We start from the raw sequence: 17043 nt of genomic DNA on the forward strand, positions 1-17043 counted from the left end.
GGTTCAATCCACAGGTCTGCCCCATCGCCTTGAAAGGCGTTTCTCTGGCTACCAATATGGCAGTATGGTTATCGCAACATCCTCTGTAGAATAAGGAATGACACCCACAGATCTGCCTAGATCACCTCAACTTCTAGGAAGAGACAGAGAAGTTAATGGCTGTAGATGACTGATACCCATAGATCTGCCTAGATCACCTCAACTTCTAGGAGGAGACAGAGAAGTCAATGGCTGTAGATGACTGATACCCATAGATCTGCCTAGATCACCTCAACTTCTAGGAGGAGACAGAGAAGTCAATGGCTGTAGATGACTGATACCCATAGATCTGCCTAGATCACCTCAACTTCTAGGAAGAGACAGAGATGTCAATGGCTGTAGATGACTGATACCCATAGATCTGCCTAGATCACCTCAACTTCTAGGAAGAGACAGAGAAGTCAATGCCTGAAGGTGACTGGGGGAAAGGGTCAATTCTTCAGAGGAAGTTAGAAGTATTTTAATGAGATGAAGGGAAGAAATTGTATTCAAAGAACTTTGTCAAGTATGCAAAGTCATTTAATGGGAGTGGTCAGCTTTTCATAATCACAATAACAAACTGTACCTGCCACAACTCTACTCAAAATGGGCAAGTAAACCCTCCCTTGGTCACTCACAGACAGTCATATTTATTGCTGCCAACCAGACTCTCGGGAATCATTCATTACTTTCAGTGTCCCACAGCTTTGTTCACACAGAAACGAGCTGTCTTCCTGAGGGAATCCCGCTAATGCCTCGGCAAACGACGCCGGTTTGGATAAATCACTCCTCGGGCTCTTTATTGTTGACGAACAATGAATGTATCTCTGATCTCTGGCCAATCAGCCGGCTCGGAGAGCGCCAGAAGGTTTAGTTTAAAGTGGATGGGAAAGCCCCATTCACATGCAAATGTAGGCCTTTTATAAAACACTGTAAGACCCTGACGATCCCAACAATATTGGGAGAACCAACCAACCAACCACCAGATACCTCTGAAACACCACCATGCCTTTGTAGTGCTAGCAGCTGTTAGCTAACACTAGCTCTGTTAGCATCATGCTAGCTCTGTTAGCATCATGTACCGTTCGCATGTCAGCTCTGTTAGCATCATGCTAGCTCTGTTGGCATCTTGTACTGTTAGTATCATTAGCATGCTAGCTCTGTTAGCATCTTCTACGATTAACATCTCTGGGAGAGAGTCAGAACCCCAAAGCACTAAGACGGGGATCAGGCTCACCAGAGACTGCTGTCTGTCATTACCTATGTGATATTTATTGAACTAAAGTAATATATTTCTTACCATATATATTTTTGCATATGTTTGTTAGTAGTTGTTTTTGATACCATTAAATAAATCCTATTTGTCTTTTGTACTTCGTTGCAGAACTTTTGTCGTTTCTTTATTTTTGACACATAAAGTAAATTGGAAATGCTAAAAGACACACAGTAAAATGTAATGATTGTATATTACAACAACACCATAGAGAAAATACATATGGTAGACCCAAATACACCACAATCTATATTATATACATAGGATGACTATACACATGACTGCATCATTATCATCAATCTAATGCTGACATTAGGCTTACAAATAAGAAATGTTAGAGTTTAGCAGTGTTGGGCCTGAATTTCAGGACAAAACATTACAGAATAAAATATTATTTTAAAATATCTGAAAAATATATTTCATCAAAATTTTATCAGTGGTACATGACACAAAAACTGATGGTGTAATAATCGAAAATATATGGACCCTGAACCCCAGGGTTCGTGTCGGAAGCACAAAGTGGTCACCATAGTTACCATACCCAGTATAGTTACCATACCCAGTATAGTTACCATACCTACTATAGTTACCATACCTAGTATAGTTACCATACCCAGTATAGTTACCATACCCAGTATAGTTACCGTACCCACTATAGTTACCATACCTACTATAGTTACCGTACCCACTATAGTTACCATACCTACTATAGTTACCATACCTACTATAGTTACCATACCCAGTATAGTTACCATACCCAGTATAGTTACCATACCCAGTATAGTTACCATACCCAGTATAGTTACCATACCCAGTATAGTTACCATACCCAGTATAGTTACCATACCCAGTATAGTTACCATACCCAGTATAGTTACCATACCTAATATAGTTACCATACCCGGTATAGTTACCATACCCGGTATAGTTACCATACCCAGTATAGTTACCATACCCAGTATAGTTACCATACCCAGTATAGTTACCATACCCAGTATAGTTACCATACCCAGTATAGTTACCATACCCAGTATAGTTACCATACCCAGTATAGTTACCATACCCGGTATAGTTACCATACCCAGTATAGTTACAATACCCAGTATAGTTACCATACCTACTATAGTTACCATACCTAATATAGTTACCATACCCAGTATAGTTACCATACCCAGTATAGTTACAATACCCAGTATAGTTACCATACCTACTATAGTTACCATACCTACTATAGTTACCATACCCACTAGTTACCATAACCAGTATAGTTACCATACCCACTATAGTCCTTGGACACTGTGCTATCTAACCTCCAAACGAGCTTCAATGCCATACAACACTCCTTCCGTGGCCTCCAACTGCTCTTAAACGCTAGTAAAACCAAATGCATGCTTTTCAACCGATCGCTGCCTGCACCCGCATGCCCGACGAGCATCACCACCCTGGATGGTTCCGACCTAGAATATGTGGACATCTATAAGTACCTAGGTGTCTGACTAGACTGTAAACTCTACTTCGACTCATATCAAACATCTCCAATCGAAAATCAAATCAAGAGTCGGCTTTCTATTCCGCAACAAAGCCTCCTTCACTCACGCCGCCAAACTTACCCTAGTAAAACTGACTATCCTACCGATCCTCGACTTCGGCGATGTCATCTACAAAATTGCTTCCAACACTCTACTCAGCAAACTGGATGCAGTTTATCACAGTGCCATCCGTTTTGTTACTAAAGCACCTTATACCACCCACCACTGTGACCTGTATGCTCTAGTCGGCTGGCCCTCGCTACATATTCGTCGCCAGACCCACTGGCTCCAGGTCATCTACAAGTCCATGCTAGGTAAAGCTCCGCCTTATCTCAGTTCACTGGTCACGATGGCAACACCCATCCGTAGCACGCGCTCCAGCAGGTGTATCTCACTGATCATCCCCAAAGCCAACACCTCATTTGGCCGCCTTTCCTTCCAGTTCTCTGCTGCCTGTGACTGGAACGAATTGCAAAAATCCCTGAAGTTGGAGACCTTTATCTCCCTCACCAACTTCAAACATCAGTACATACCCAGTATAGTTACCATACCCAGTATAGTTACCATACCCAGTATAGTTACCATACCCAGTATAGTTACCATACCTAGTATAGTTACCATACCCAGTATAGTTACCATACCCAGTATAGTTACCATACCTAGTATAGTTACCATACCCAGTATAGTTACCATACCCAGTATAGTTACCATACCCAGTATAGTTACCATACCCAGTATAGTTACCATACCCAGTATAGTTACCATACCTACTATAGTTACCATACCCAGTATAGTTACCATACCCAGTATAGTTACCATACCCAGTATAGTTACCATACCCAGTATAGTTACCATACCCAGTATCGTTACCATACCCAGTATAGTTACCATACCCAGTATAGTTACCATACCTACTATAGTTACCATACCCAGTATCGTTACCATACCTACTATAGTTACCATACCCAGTATCGTTACCATACCCAGTATAGTTACCATACCCAGTATAGTTACCATACCCAGTATAGTTACCATACCTACTATAGTTACCATACCCAGTATCGTTACCATACCCAGTATAGTTACCATACCCAGTATAGTTACCATACCTACTATAGTTACCATACCCAGTATCGTTACCATACCCAGTATAGTTACCATACCCACTATAGTTCCCCTACCTAGTATAGGTCCCATACCTGCTTCCCACAGCTATTACTGTTACCTCAGGTCCTAGTCATTCCTTGATATTTGAAATGTCATGGGTGCTATGACTGACGATCCTCTTCAGGATTGGTGGGACAGTTGAGCTAACGTAGGCTAATGCGATTAGCATGAGGTTGTAAGTAACAAGAGCATTTCCCAGGACATAGACATGTCTGATATTGGCAGAAAGCTTAACTTCTTGTTAATATAACTGCACTGTCCAATTTATAGAAGATATTACAGTGAAATAATACCATGCTATTGTTTGAGGAGAGTGCACTTTTGTGAACTTGAAAAGTTATTAATTAACAAACTAGTCACATCTGTTCAGTCTTGATACAACATTTTGAACAGAAATGCAATGTTTTATTGGATAAGTCTAAAACTTTGCATGTACACTTCTGTCATCTAGTGTCCAAATTCTAAATTGCGCCTGGGCTGGAATAATACATTATAATACATTATTATCTCTTGCATTTCAACGACACGTGTTTTTTTCATTGTATTGTCTTTTTCCAGATCTATTGTGTTATAGTCTCCTACATTCATTTCCACAAACGTCAGTGTTTCTCTTCAAATGGTATCAAGAATATGCATATCCTGGCTTCAGGTCCTGGGCTACAGGCAGGTAGATTTGGGTATGTCATTTTAGGTGAACATTGAAATGAAGTGGCAGATCCTTAAGAGTACATTTTGGGTACATTGAAAGCCCCAACCAGATGTCTTTTTCTGAGTTTCACATCTTTCACACTAAGACGTAACGAAACAGCATTTAAATGTTTTTTTTACATAAATTGGATCAATAAAATAATTGTACAGTTTTATTTTTATTTTGACCCGATTGATTAAGATCACTATCTTTTGAAAATCAAGGGCGTAATTGGTGACATGTGAAGACATCTGAGAAATTGAGAAGGAAGATGGCCTGGTCTGAGGGTCCTATGTGAAGTAACGTTCCCATTCCAAGTTGTGACCTCACATCCTGCTTGGGTCTAAAGCGATGGAATCTCCCTGTACTGCAGGCTGCATCGGGACTCTCCCGTATAGAATCCCCGGGGCTATACGTCTTCTACTGTTTAGACAAGACAGTGTTTCCCTCCTCCCCATGGAACTGATCACGGGCCAAGCTGGCAACAGTCTGGAGAAATATCCACACACACACACACACACACGTGCACACACACATACACACACACACACACACACACACATGCACACACGTGCACACACACATACACACATACACACACACACACACACACACACACACACACACACACACACACACACACACACACACACACACACACACACACACACACACATACACACACACACACACACACACACACACACACAAACACACACACACACACACACACACACACACAAACACACACACACACACACGCAAACAAACACACACACACGCAAACACACACACACACAAACACACACACACACGCCCACACACACATGAAGGACCCCCCAATCCCTCCTCCACACCCTCTTGCGGGCCACAAAAGGAGCAGCTGCTTAGCGTTTGGGAAAAGTGTGACAACTAAAGAGCATTGATGGTTGAGTCATTGAGCCAGAGCCCCCGCCTTGTGTCCCCTGTCTGTCCCTCTGTCCTCCTCCTGGCCAATGAGAGACGGAGATGTGTGTGTGTGTGTGAAAGGTCTTTTAGTGCTAATACAACACACCCAGGGCCTCATCCAGGGCAGACCCCTCCCTCTCCCTAGCGGTCAGGAACCCGAAAGGCAGCTGGTTCGAATCACCATGCCGACCACGTGAAAAGTCTGTTAGTGTCCTTAAGCAAGGCCCTAAGCCCTATTTGCTCAGTCTGTTAATGTGTCCTTAAGCAAGGCCCTAAGCCCTATTTGCTCAGTCTGTTAATGTGTCCTTAAGCAAGGCCCTAAGCCCTATTTGCTCAGTCTGGTAATGTGTCCTTAAGCAAGGCCCTAAGCCCTATTTGCTCAGTCTGTTAATGTGTCCTTAAGCAAGGCCCTAAGCCCTATTTGCTCAGTCTGGTAATGTGTCCTTAAGCAAGGCCCTAAGCCCTATTTGCTCAGTCTGTTAGTGTCCTTAAGCAAGGCCCTAAGCCCTATTTGCTCAGTCTGGTAATGTGTCCTTAAGCAAGGCCCTAAGCCCTATTTGCTCAGTCTGGTAATGTGTCCTTAAGCAAGGCCCTAAGCCCTATTTGCTCAGTCTGTTAATGTGTCCTTAAGCAAGGCCCTAAGCCCTATTTGCTCAGTCTGTTAATGTGTCCTTAAGCAAGGCCCTAAGCCCTATTTGCTCAGTCTGGTAATGTGTCCTTAAGCAAGGCCCTAAGCCCTATTTGCTCAGTCTGTCTACATAGTTGTCTTTGCTGTCTTCTTATCCAAGATAATTGTGTAGTTTAGAGTGTGTAGACTTAGAGTGATTATCTTAATTTACCGAGGTTAGCTAGCCAGCTATTTGTCGTCCTTAACGTAGGAGATACTGCTAGCTAGCTAGCCAACAGCTAGCCAACGTCTACCGAATTGAACTTCAACAACCCGGTCAACATTCCGCTTCGCTCCACAGGTAGTATCACATTTTCATTTCACTTCATTACAGTACAACGGTTTGATTTGTTTGATCGTAGCTAGCTAGCTACATAGCCGTCTTTGTATCTAAGACAATTGTGTAGTCTAGAGCGATTTTCTAGGTTAGCTAGCCAGCTATTGTCGTTCTTTTAACGTAACGTTACGTAATCAACACTGCTAGCTAGCCAGCTAGCCCCCGAATAGCAGCACTGTAGAAACTATTACACTCGACGGAACGACTTGATTAGTGTAGTGTCAACAATGCAGCCACTGCCAGCTAGCCTACAAAGTCAACAACGCAGCCACTGCCAGCTAGCCTACTCCAGCAGTACTGTATCATTTCAATCATTTTAGTCAATAAGATTCTTGCTACGTAAGCTTAACTTTCTGAACATTCGAGACGTGTAGTCCACTTGTCATTCCAATCTCCTTTGCATTAGCGTAGCCTCTTCTGTAGCCTGTCAACTATGTGTCTATCTATCCCTGTTCTCTCCTCTCTGCACAGACCATACAAACGCTCCACACCGCGTGGCCGCGGCCACCCTAATCTGGTGGTCCCAGCGCGCACGACCCACGTGGAGTTCCAGGTCTCCGGTAGCCTCTGGAACTGCCGATCTGCGGCCAACAAGGCAGAGTACATCTCAGCCTATGCCTCCTCCAGTCCCTCGACTTCTTGGCACTGACGGAAACATGGATCACCACAGATAACACTGCTACTCCTACTGCTCTCTCTTCGTCCGCCCACGTGTTCTCGCACACCCCGAGAGCTTCTGGTCAGCGGGGTGGTGGCACCGGGATCCTCATCTCTCCCAAGTGGTCATTCTCTCTTTCTCCCCTTACCCATCTGTCTATCGCCTCCTTTGAATTCCATGCTGTCACAGTTACCAGCCCTTTCAAGCTTAACATCCTTATCATTTATCGCCCTCCAGGTTCCGCCGAGCGGAAATGGAGGAAAACTCGCCTCCCTGCGGACCTGGCATCCTTTCACTCCCTCCTCTCTACATTTTCCTCCTCTGTCTCTGCTGCTAAAGCCACTTTCTACCACTCTAAATTCCAAGCATCTGCCTCTAACCCTAGGAAGCTCTTTGCCACCTTCCCCTCCCTCCTGAATCCTCCTCCCCCCCTCCTCCCTCTCTGCAGATGACTTCGTCAACCATTTTGAAAAGAAGGTCGACGACATCCGATCCTCGTTTGCTAAGTCAAACGACACCGCTGGTTCTGCTCACACTGCCCTACCCTGTGCTCTGACCTCTTTCTCCCCTCTCTCACCAGATGAAATCTCGCTTCTTGTGACGGCCGGCCGCCCAACAACCTGCCCGCTTGACCCTATCCCCTCCTCTCTTCTCCAGACCATTTCCGGAGACCTTCTCCCTTACCTCACCTCGCTCATCAACTCATCCCTGACCGCTGGCTACGTCCCTTCCGTCTTCAAGAGAGCGAGAGTTGCACCCCTTCTGAAAAAACCTACACTCGATCCCTCCGATGTCAACAACTACAGACCAGTATCCCTTCTTTCTTTTCTCTCCAAAACTCTTGAACGTGCCGTCCTTGGCCAGCTCTCCCGCTATCTCTCTCAGAATGACCTTCTTGATCCAAATCAGTCAGGTTTCAAGACTAGTCATTCAACTGAGAGTGCTCTTCTCTGTATCACGGAGGCGCTCCGCACTGCTAAAGCTAACTCTCTCTCCTCTGCTCTCATCCTTCTAGACCTATCGGCTGCCTTCGATACTGTGAACCATCAGATCCTCCTCTCCACCCTCTCCGAGTTGGGCATCTCCGGCGCGGCCCACGCTTGGATTGCGTCCTACCTGACAGGTCGCTCCTACCAGGTGGCGTGGCGAGAATCTGTCTCCTCGCCACGCGCTCTCACCACTGGTGTCCCCCAGGGCTCTGTTCTAGGCCCTCTCCTATTCTCGCTATACACCAAGTCACTTGGCTCTGTCATAACCTCACATGGTCTCTCCTATCATTGCTATTCAGACGACACACAATTAATCTTCTCCTTTCCCCCTTCTGATGACCAGGTGGCGAATCGCATCTCTGCATGTCTGGCAGACATATCAGTGTGGATGACGGATCACCACCTCAAGCTGAACCTCGGCAAGACGGAGCTGCTCTTCCTCCCGGGGAAGGACTGCCCGTTCCATGATCTCACCATCACGGTTGACAACTCCATTGTGTCCTCCTCCCAGAGCGCTAAGAACCTTGGCGTGATCTTGGACAACACCCTGTCGTTCTCAACTAACATCAAGGCGGTGGCCCGTTCCTGTAGGTTCATGCTCTACAACATCCGCAGAGTACGACCCTGCCTCACACAGGAAGCGGCGCAGGTCCTAATCCAGGCACTTGTCATCTCCCGTCTGGATTACTGCAACTCGCTGTTGGCTGGGCTCCCTGCCTGTGCCATTAAACCCCTACAACTCATCCAGAACGCCGCAGCCCGTCTGGTGTTCAACCTTCCCAAGTTCTCTCACGTCACCCCGCTCCTCCGCTCTCTCCACTGGCTTCCAGTTGAAGCTCGCATCCGCTACAAGACCATGGTGCTTGCCTACGGAGCTGTAAGGGGAACGGCACCGCAGTACCTCCAGGCTCTGATCAGGCCCTACACCCAAACAAGGGCACTGCGTTCATCCACCTCTGGCCTGCTCGCCTCCCTACCACTGAGGAAGTACAGTTCCCGCTCAGCCCAGTCAAAACTGTTCGCTGCTCTGGCCCCCCATTGGTGGAACAAACTCCCTCACGACGCCAGGACAGCGGAGTCGATCACCACCTCCCGGAGACACCTGAAAACCCACCTCTTCAAGGAATACCTAGGATAGGATAAAGTAATCCTTCTCACCCCCCCCTTTAAATGATTTAGATGCACTATTGTAAAGTGGCTGTTCCACTGATGTCAGAAGGTGAATTCACCAATTTGTAAGTCGCTCTGGATAAGAGCGTCTGCTAAATGACTTAAATGTAAATGTTAATGTGTCCTTAAGCAAGGCCCTAAGCCCTATTTGCTCAGTCTGTTAATGTGTCCTTAAGCAAGGCCCTAAGCCCTATTTGCTCAGTCTGTTAGTGTCCTTAAGCAAGGCCCTAAGCCCTATTTGCTCAGTCTGTTAGTGTCCTTAAGCAAGGCCCTAAGCCCTATTTGCTCAGTCTGTTAATGTGTCCTTAAGCAAGGCCCTAAGCCCTATTTGCTCAGTCTGTTAATGTGTCCTTAAGCAAGGCCCTAAGCCCTATTTGCTCAGTCTGTTAGTGTCCTTAAGCAAGGCCCTAAGCCCTATTTGCTCAGTCTGTTAATGTGTCCTTAAGCAAGGCCCTAAGCCCTATTTGCTCAGTCTGGTAATGTGTCCTTAAGCAAGGCCCTAAGCCCTATTTGCTCAGTCTGTTAGTGTCCTTAAGCAAGGCCCTAAGCCCTATTTGCTCAGTCTGTTAGTGTCCTTAAGCAAGGCCCTAAGCCCTATTTGCTCAGTCTGTTAATGTGTCCTTAAGCAAGGCCCTAAGCCCTATTTGCTCAGTCTGTTAGTGTCCTTAAGCAAGGCCCTAAGCCCTATTTGCTCAGTCTGTTAGTGTCCTTAAGCAAGGCCCTAAGCCCTATTTGCTCAGTCTGTTAATGTGTCCTTAAGCAAGGCCCTAAGCCCTATTTGCTCAGTCTGTTAATGTGTCCTTAAGCAAGGCCCTAAGCCCTATTTGCTCAGTCTGTTAATGTGTCCTTAAGCAAGGCCCTAAGCCCTATTTGCTCAGTCTGTTAGTGTCCTTAAGCAAGGCCCTAAGCCCTATTTGCTCAGTCTGTTAGTGTCCTTAAGCAAGGCCCTAAGCCCTATTTGCTCAGTCTGTCTACATAGTTGTCTTTGCTGTCTTCTTATCCAAGATAATTGTGTAGTTTAGAGTGTGTAGACTTAGAGTGATTATCTTAATTTACCGAGGTTAGCTAGCCAGCTATTTGTCGTCCTTAACGTAGGAGATACTGCTAGCTAGCTAGCCAACAGCTAGCCAACGTCTACCGAATAGAACTTCAACAACCCGGTCAACATTCCGCTTCGCTCCACAGGTAGTATCACATTTTCATTTCACTTCATTACAGTACAACGGTTTGATTTGTTTGATCGTAGCTAGCTAGCTACATAGCCGTCTTTGTATCTAAGACAATTGTGTAGTCTAGAGCGATTTTCTAGGTTAGCTAGCCAGCTATTGTCGTTCTTTTAACGTAACGTTACGTAATCAACACTGCTAGCTAGCCAGCTAGCCCCCGAATAGCAGCACTGTAGAAACTATTACACTCGACGGAACGACTTGATTAGTGTAGTGTCAACAATGCAGCCACTGCCAGCTAGCCTACAAAGTCAACAACGCAGCCACTGCCAGCTAGCCTACTCCAGCAGTACTGTATCATTTCAATCATTTTAGTCAATAAGATTCTTGCTACGTAAGCTTAACTTTCTGAACATTCGAGACGTGTAGTCCACTTGTCATTCCATTCTCCTTTGCATTAGCGTAGCCTCTTCTGTAGCCTGTCAACTATGTGTCTATCTATTCCTGTTCTCTCCTCTCTGCACAGACCATACAAACGCTCCACACCGCGTGGCCGCGGCCACCCTAATCTGGTGGTCCCAGCGCGCACGACCCACGTGGAGTTCCAGGTCTCCGGTAGCCTCTGGAACTGCCGATCTGCGGCCAACAAGGCAGAGTTCATCTCAGCCTATGCCTCCCTCCAGTCCCTCGACTTCTTGGCACTGACGGAAACATGGATCACCACAGATAACACTGCTACTCCTACTGCTCTCTCTTCGTCCGCCCACGTGTTCTCGCACACCCCGAGAGCTTCTGGTCAGCGGGGTGGTGGCACCGGGATCCTCATCTCTCCCAAGTGGTCATTCTCTCTTTCTCCCCTTACCCATCTGTCTATCGCCTCCTTTGAATTCCATGCTGTCACAGTTGCCAGCCCTTTCAAGCTTAACATCCTTATCATTTATCGCCCTCCAGGTTCCCTCGGAGAGTTCATCAATGAGCTTGATGCCTTGATGAGCTCCTTTCCTGAGGACGGCTCACCTCTCACAGTCCTGGGCAACTTTAACCTCCCCACGTCTACCTTTGACTCATTCCTCTCTGCCTCCTTCTTTCCACTCCTCTCCTCTTTTGACCTCACCCTCTCACCTTCCCCCCCTACTCACAAGGCAGGCAATACGCTCGACCTCATCTTTACTAGATGCTGTTCTTCCACTAACCTCATTGCAACTCCCCTCCAAGTCTCCGACCACTACCTTGTATCCTTTTCCCTCTCGCTCTCATCCAACACTTCCCACACTGCCCCTACTCGGATGGTATCGCGCCGTCCCAACCTTCGCTCTCTCTCCCCCGCTACTCTCTCCTCTTCCATCCTATCATCTCTTCCCTCTGCTCAAACCTTCTCCAACCTATCTCCTGATTCTGCCTCCTCAACCCTCCTCTCTTCCCTTTCTGCATCCTTTGACTCTCTATGTCCCCTATCCTCCAGGCCGGCTCGGTCCTCCCCTCCCGCTCCGTGGCTCGACGACTCACTGCGAGCTCACAGAACAGTGCTCCGGGCAGCCGAGCGGAAATGGAGGAAAACTCGCCTCCCTGCGGACCTGGCATCCTTTCACTCCCTCCTCTCTACATTTTCCTCCTCTGTCTCTGCTGCTAAAGCCACTTTCTACCACTCTAAATTCCAAGCATCTGCCTCTAACCCTAGGAAGCTCTTTGCCACCTTCTCCTCCCTCCTGAATCCTCCTCCCCCTCCCCCCCCCTCCTCCCTCTCTGCAGATGACTTCGTCAACCATTTTGAAAAGAAGGTCGACGACATCCGATCCTTGTTTGCTAAGTCAAACGACACCGCTGGTTCTGCTCACACTGCCCTACCCTGTGCTCTGACCTCTTTCTCCCTCTCTCTCCAGATGAAATCTCGCTTCTTGTGACGGCCGGCCGCCCAACAACCTGCCCGCTTGACCCTATCCCCTCCTCTCTTCTCCAGACCATTTCCGGAGACCTTCTCCCTTACCTCACCTCGCTCATCAACTCATCCCTGACCGCTGGCTACGTCCCTTCCGTCTTCAAGAGAGCGAGAGTTGCACCCCTTCTGAAAAAACCTACACTCGATCCCTCCGATGTCAACAACTACAGACCAGTATCCCTTCTTTCTTTTCTCTCCAAAACTCTTGAACGTGCCGTCCTTGGCCAGCTCTCCCGCTATCTCTCTCAGAATGACCTTCTTGATCCAAATCAGTCAGGTTTCAAGACTAGTCATTCAACTGAGACTGCTCTTCTCTGTATCACGGAGGCGCTCCGCACTGCTAAAGCTAACTCTCTCTCCTCTCATCCTTCTAGACCTATCGGCTGCCTTCGATACTGTGAACCATCAGATCCTCCTCTCCACCCTCTCCGAGTTGGGCATCTCCGGCGCAGCCCACGCTTGGATTGCGTCCTACCTGACAGGTCGCTCCTACCAGGTGGCGTGGCGAGAATCTGTCTCCTCGCCACGCGCTCTGACCACTGGTGTCCCCCAGGGCTCTGTTCTAGGCCCTCTCCTATTCTCGCTATACACCAAGTCACTTGGCTCTGTCATAACCTCACATGGTCTCTCCTATCATTGCTATGCAGACGACACACAATTAATCTTCTCCTTTCCCCCTTCTGATGACCAGGTGGCGAATCGCATCTCTGCATGTCTGGCAGACATATCAGTGTGGATGACGGATCACCACCTCAAGCTGAACCTCGGCAAGACGGAGCTGCTCTTCCTCCCGGGGAAGGACTGCCCGTTCCATGATCTCGCCATCACGGTTGACAACTCCATTGTGTCCTCCTCCCAGAGCGCTAAGAACCTTGGCGTGATCTTGGACAACACCCTGTCGTTCTCAACTAACATCAAGGCGGTGGCCCGTTCCTGTAGGTTCATGCTCTACAACATCCGCAGAGTACGACCCTGCCTCACACAGGAAGCGGCGCAGGTCCTAATCCAGGCACTTGTCATCTCCCGTCTGGATTACTGCAACTCGCTGTTGGCTGGGCTCCCTGCCTGTGCCATTAAACCCCTACAACTCATCCAGAACGCCGCAGCCCGTCTGGTGTTTAACCTTCCCAAGTTCTCTCACGTCACCCCGCTCCTCCGCTCTCTCCACTGGCTTCCAGTTGAAGCTCGCATCCGCTACAAGACCATGGTGCTTGCCTACGGAGCTGTGAGGGGAACGGCACCGCAGTACCTCCAGGCTCTGATCAGGCCCTACACCCAAACAAGGGCACTGCGTTCATCCACCTCTGGCCTGCTCGCCTCCCTACCACTGAGGAAGTACAGTTCCCGCTCAGCCCAGTCAAAACTGTTCTCTGCTCTGGCCCCCCAATGGTGGAACAAACTCCCTCACGACGCCAGGACAGCGGAGTCGATCACCACCTCCCGGAGACACCTGAAACCCCACCTCTTCAAGGAATACCTAGGATAGGATAAAGTAATCCTTCTCACCCCCCCCCCCTTTAAATTATTTAGATGCACTATTGTAAAGTGGCTGTTCCACTGATGTCAGAAGGTAAATTCACCAATTTGTAAGTCGCTCTGGATAAGAGCGTCTGCTAAATGACTTAAATCTAAATGTTATTGTGTCCTTAAGCAAGGCCCTAAGCCCTATTTGCTCAGTCTGTTAATGTGTCCTTAAGCAAGGCCCTAAGCCCTATTTGCTCAGTCTGTTAATGTGTCCTTAAGCAAGGCCCTAAGCCCTATTTGCTCAGTCTGTTAATGTGTCCTTAAGCAAGGCCCTAAGCCCTATTTGCTCAGTCTGTTAATGTGTCCTAAAGCAAGGCCCTAAGCCCTATTTGCTCAGTCTGTTAATGTGTCCTTAAGCAAGGCCCTAAGCCCTATTTGCTCAGTCTGTTAATGTGTCCTTAAGCAAGGCCCTAAGCCCTATTTGCTCAGTCTGTTAATGTGTCCTTAAGCAAGGCCCTAAGCCCTATTTGCTCAGTCTGTTAGTGTCCTTAAGCAAGGCCCTAAGCCCTATTTGCTCAGTCTGTTAATGTGTCCTAAAGCAAGGCCCTAAGCCCTATTTGCTCAGTCTGTTAATGTCATGTCTTATTATGTCTGTTCCTGTCCTTTCTCTTCACTCTGTCTCTCTCTGCTGGTCTTATTAGGTTACCTTCTCTTTCTCTCCTTCTCCAGCTGTTCCTCATCTCCCCTAACTAGCTCATTCACCCTTTCCCCACCTGTTCCCTTTTTTCCCTCTGATTAGGTCTCTATTTCTCTCTCTGTTCCTGCTACTTTCGGTGTCAGATTCTCGTTTGTGTTTCTCATGCCAGAAGCAAGCTATCGTCTCGTTTGCTTCCACCTAGTCCTATCCTGTCGGAGTCTGCCTGGCAGGTGCATCCTGCACTCTACTAACTATCTTTTGTTTGCACCGTGTCCAGTTCATCATATGCTACGTGTGATCAGCTACCACCGTTCCTCTGTGACCCGCACCGACCCAGAGCGACCTGCAGCCTGTCGCCGCTACCCAGCTATTCATCAGAGGGACTTTATGTTTCATTTGTCACCCTCTCTGCGGGTATTCTATTGTGCCATTGACAACGTCGGAAGAGGATCTATGCCATTCCTGTTTTTTCATTAAAATAACTCTGTTTCTGTTAAAACCGCTTTTGGGTCTTCACTCAAGTACATAACAGAAGAATCTGACCAAGAATGGACCCAGCGGCTCCGGACCCTTTTCACTCCGCCGTCGAGATCCAGGGAGCGATGCTAGGCAGACACGAGGAGGAATTGTCTGCTGCTCGACATGCCGTTGAGACCCTGGCCGTCCAAGTCTCCGACCTCACAAGACAGGTTCGCCAACTCCACCTCGATCCACCGCCCACTTCCAGGGTTTCCGAGTCTCCGGAGCCCAGGATCAATAACCCGCCGTGTTACTCTGGGGAGCCCACTGAGTGCCGCTCATTCCTCACTCAGTGTGATGTGGTGTTCTCTCTCCAGCCCAACACTTACTCCAGGAGCACAGCCCGCATCGCCTACGTCATTTCTCTCCTTACCGGACGGGCGCGTGAGTGGGGCACGGCAATCTGGGAGGCGAGGGCTGAGTGTATTAACCAGTATCAGGACTTTAAGGAGGAGATGATACGGGTTTTTGACCGTTCTGTTTTTGGGGAGGAGGCTTCCAGGGCCCTGTCTTCCCTATGTCAGGGGAATCGATCCATAACGGATTATTCTATTGAGTTTCGCACTCTCGCTGCCTCTAGTGACTGGAACGAGCCGGCTTTGCTCGCTCGTTTTCTGGAGGGTCTCCTCGCCGAGGTTAAGGATGAGATTCTCTCCCGGGAGGTTCCTTCCAGTCTGGACTCCTTAATAGCTCTCGCTATTCGCATAGAGCGACGGTTTGATCTTCGTCGCCGAGCTCGTGGAAAGGAGTTCGCGTTCTCCATTGCCCCCTCTCCGCATCACTGCCACCTGCCGCATCACTGCCACCCTCCTCCGCCGGCTCGGATGCTGAGCCTATGCAGCTGGGGGTATCCGCATCTCGGCCAAGGAGAAGGAACGGAGAATCACCAACCGCCTCTGTCTCTACTGCGGCTCCGCTGGTCATTTTGTCACCTCATGCCCAGTAAAAGCCAGAGCTCATCAGTAAGAGGAGGGCTACTGGTGAGCGCAACTACTCAGGTCTCTCCTTCAAGATCCTGCACTACCTTTCCGGTCCATCTCCGCTGGCCCGGTTCATCTGCTTCCTGCAGTGCCTTGATAGACTCTGGGGCGGAGGGCTGTTTTATGGACGAGACCTGGGCTCGGGAACATGACATTCCTCTCAGACAGTTAAGGGATCCCACGGCCTTGTTCGCTTTAGATGGTAGTTCTCTCCCCAAGATTCAGCGTGAGACGCTGCCTTTAACCCTCACTGTCTCTGGTAATCATAGCGAAACCATTTCTTTTTAAATTTTTCGTTCACCTTTTACACCTGTTGTTTTGGGTCATCCCTGGCTAGTGCGCCATAACCCTTCTATTAATTGGTCTAGTAATACTATCCTATCCTGGAATGTTTCTTGTCATGTGACCTGTTTAATGTCTGCTATCCCTCCTGTTTCCTCTGTCTCTTCTTCACAGGAGGAGCCTGGTGATTTGACAGGGGTGCCGGAGGAGTATCACGATCTGCGCACGGTGTTCAGTCGTTCCAAGGCCACTTCTCTCCCTCCACACCGGTCGTATGACTGTAGTATTGATCTCCTTCCGGGAACTACTCCCCCGGGGTAGATTATACTCTCTGTCGGCTCCCGAACGTAAGGCTCTCGAGGATTATTTGTCTGTATCGCTCGACGCCGGTACCATAGTCTCCTCCTCCTCTCCCGCCGGAGCGGGGTTTTTTTTTGTTCAGAAGAAGGACGGGTCCCTGCGCCCATGCGTGGATTATCGAGGGCTGAATGACATAACAGTTAAGAATCGTTATCCGCTTCCTCTTATGTCTTCAGCCTTCGAGATCCTGCAGGG

This window comes from Oncorhynchus masou, chromosome 32 (assembly GCF_036934945.1).
Source record: "Oncorhynchus masou masou isolate Uvic2021 chromosome 32, UVic_Omas_1.1, whole genome shotgun sequence".
In the NCBI taxonomy this organism is placed as follows: domain Eukaryota; kingdom Metazoa; phylum Chordata; class Actinopteri; order Salmoniformes; family Salmonidae; genus Oncorhynchus; species Oncorhynchus masou.